Below are 3,283 nucleotides of genomic sequence, written 5' to 3'. Positions count from 1 at the left end.
AGTGTTAGGAAGTACTCTATGTACATGGAACTTAAAGTACTACTGTTTAGAAAAATTGTATTTTACTTGAAGTAAATTCTCTGAACGTGTACTTGTATTTTCTGAGAAAAGTAAAACTCCCGACTCCAATGTACATTCACCGGATTTGAAAAAAAAAAAAAAGAAAAAAAAATGGCGGTATCGTTGTGTGAAAACGCGCTCTTTCAAGATATCAGCTGGTCATTTCTCTGAGTGAATGGCGGCTTTAAGACCGATGAAAATAAGTGCCTTATAAGTTGACTGTATCAAATAGCTCATCAGCGAGAGTAAAACAACTACTCTTTCGGCGACTTGACCTTATACAATATTCACAGCCATTTCCGTTAAAAGCTGATGCACCTCTAATTACCCCTGGAGCAATGCATGCCAGTTAAAAAAAATACACTCTATAGGGAATGAAAGGGCACCATAAAAGATTGCGTTAAACGTGCTTGTACTTTACCTGGAAATATATTTATATACGCTACTTCAAGTACATTGCACCCGGTGTACTTACTACTTTATTTGAGGTACATAACCTTTAATTTACTTTGTACTTTACTTCAAGCACTTTTTAGATGTACGTACTTTACGCAGCACGGTAAACAAGCAAACACTCTCTAAAAAATCAAGCTCAGGCAGTGCTAAACTTCAAAGTAGAAAGGACACATTTGCAGTAGATAATTGACCAAACATACAAGAAAGTACAAAACAATTAGACACGCAGAAGCAGAACCAGCGATGAAAGCATTTCTGTGAAAAAAAAAACAAGCCGATTCATATTTGGCTAGCACAATTTAGCTAACGGATCAAAACCTGTGTACTTTCTTTTTACCATAAAAAAAACTTATAAAGTAACTTCAAAAGTAACTTCAAAAGTAATTCGCTACTTTTTTACGGTAATTAGTAATTTTCTCAATTACATTCTATTTGAGTAATTTCTACTCTACTCAAATTACTTTTGACGTTAATACTCAGTAACTTAACTTAATTACTTTTTTTCAGTAACTTGTACATATCTGAGCTTTGTTTGCCCAGCGTCAAGCAGCCTGGGCTACACTTCTTCCAAAAGACCTTCCGACGACCATGCAAGAATGGGCCCATCCTGCCGGCGACTCCGAGCGCCGGACGAGGGTCCTGACTTCCCCCCTCGACTTTGTGTGGCGGAGCGGACTTGGGCCATCGTTATAATGATACACGTCATCATTACACGCCGCCAAGGACGTAGACGCCCCGCTTGAGAGCGACCACGCCGCGTCGGTCCCATGGGCCGGGGTCGCGCTGCTCGTGCACCGTGCAGGGGGCGGTTTGCGGACGCGAGTCGCCACGGTGGTCGTGGTTCGGGTGGCGCGTGCCGAGTTTCTCTTTCAACCTGTTGCGCCGCCCCATTCGGGGCACGGTTTTTGCGGTGGCTCGCGATCCAATATATCTGGAGACTCTCTTTTGTGTTGTGTCTGACCGGTGTGGACCCCGCTTTGGGGACTGGCGTTTTTCCCAGGTTTAAATAAACGTTGTCCTCACCTCATTTGTTTCTGTAGCATCGAGATGTTCTGAAAATCTTGGTTCACAATGAAGTAGAATTTTTTTTGACACCTGAACTGAGTCATCGCGAAGTAAAAGTTGAATAATCAACGTCAGTTTTTTTTTTTTTTTTATGTAGCGGCTTGTATGGAACACAAGCGAATGAACAAACGTCATGAAGCCACGAAGGCAGTGCTAGTTCACTTATCTAGCAGAAGCACATTCATGGCATTCCCTTCGCTAATCAACGCTGGTTGAAATTAATCGTCCAAACTGGCATCTCGCACCCTCCTTCCCCTCTAAGTCGTTCCCCCTTCATTGTTTTCCGCCGGACCAGCGAGGCGAGATTGCGCGAACGACTACCCAAGGAGGAGCAAATTCGACGATCCCACATCGGCTTCTTCCCGAAGTGAGTAATGGCGCGTGTTGCTTCGCGTTTTATCTGATAGTATAGGAATATGTAGCGTGACTATATTGTCGAGCCCTGAGTTGAGTAGGGATCACGTGATATCTCTTGATTTTCTACCTTCACGCAGAGCAGCCCTGGAGATAGAAAACGGTGTGATCGGGTGCGTTTGCGAAAAACAGACGAACAAAAATCTCGCAGTTAACTTTGGCGTCAGATGTTCGTAACATTGGCAAAAGTACGATGATGTTACCTTCAGAGAGTGATACATTTGTGGACAGAGTCTCAGAAAACAAATTTCAGGAGGACACTTAAAACTTTTTACCTAAAGGAATGCGACAGCATTCCTACATGAAGCGTATTCCTACAAGCACCGCGCCCCATCTTCCCACCGCACACGGCGCTCCGGCGGTGACATCGCGCTCCCCGACTGCGCAGGCGCGGCCAACTCTGCCGGCTCCACGCCTTCGGTGACGGTGCATCTGCGTTGCTGTGTTACTTTTCTACGAGTTCTTTTCTGAGGTGCCATTTTAACTGCCGTTTATTGAGATATCTGTTTTTCGCTGTCACAGCCGACGCCGGCTTTTCTATATTTCCTAACGCATCTAAGTGTACGATTATCTATCTGAAATAAATGTAGATAGGGGAGATGTCCAAAGAATTGAAGAAAATGTTCCAAGCGATTAAGCGAGCGAGTCACTTTGTGCTCTTTTTTTGGGCTCATGCGTATGGAGGGGACTATTCTCCTCTATCGGGTTGAAGGAACATACTGAATGGTGATGTAATATTAGAATGTGCAAATCTTTTTTTTTTACATTTGGGATTTTGTATTTGTAAATGTCACATTCGCGAGCTTGGATGAAAACCAGGTTCGATACTTGTGTTGTGCATGTTCCCCTCCAGAAATAACTCAATGTTGTTACTTGCTACTTCATCAAAGAGTTACAAAAATATGCTATTTGTTCCTTTCACAAAACCAAATTAAATTTTTCTTTAATACCGAAAAAAGTAACTACACACATGTAAAACCCTACAAGCATCCAGTTACTTAAAAGTTTGGATTTTGGCATAATCACAAGTTTCTTGGAATGTCACCTTTCGTATAACAGTGGCCTACATCGCATGACAGTCTTCGTAGGAACACTTGGAATACAAAGTGAAGTATTTCCTATACGAGGCCTAGCAATAACCGAGGTTCAAATACGTCCCACTTTTTGAGTTTATCTGTCGATGACGTCTATATTCTTATCGTCTGCATTGACGCGCGATCCCCGGTATAAAAGGGACTATCGCTTGTGCCGATTTTATACGCGAATCTCGTGCTCCTAGGTATCAGAA

The sequence above is a fragment of the Ixodes scapularis genome, unplaced genomic scaffold (genome assembly GCF_016920785.2).
Source record: "Ixodes scapularis isolate PalLabHiFi unplaced genomic scaffold, ASM1692078v2 PGA_scaffold3__209_contigs__length_174095766, whole genome shotgun sequence".
In the NCBI taxonomy this organism is placed as follows: domain Eukaryota; kingdom Metazoa; phylum Arthropoda; class Arachnida; order Ixodida; family Ixodidae; genus Ixodes; species Ixodes scapularis.
Note: the sequence above shows the minus strand (reverse complement) of the source record.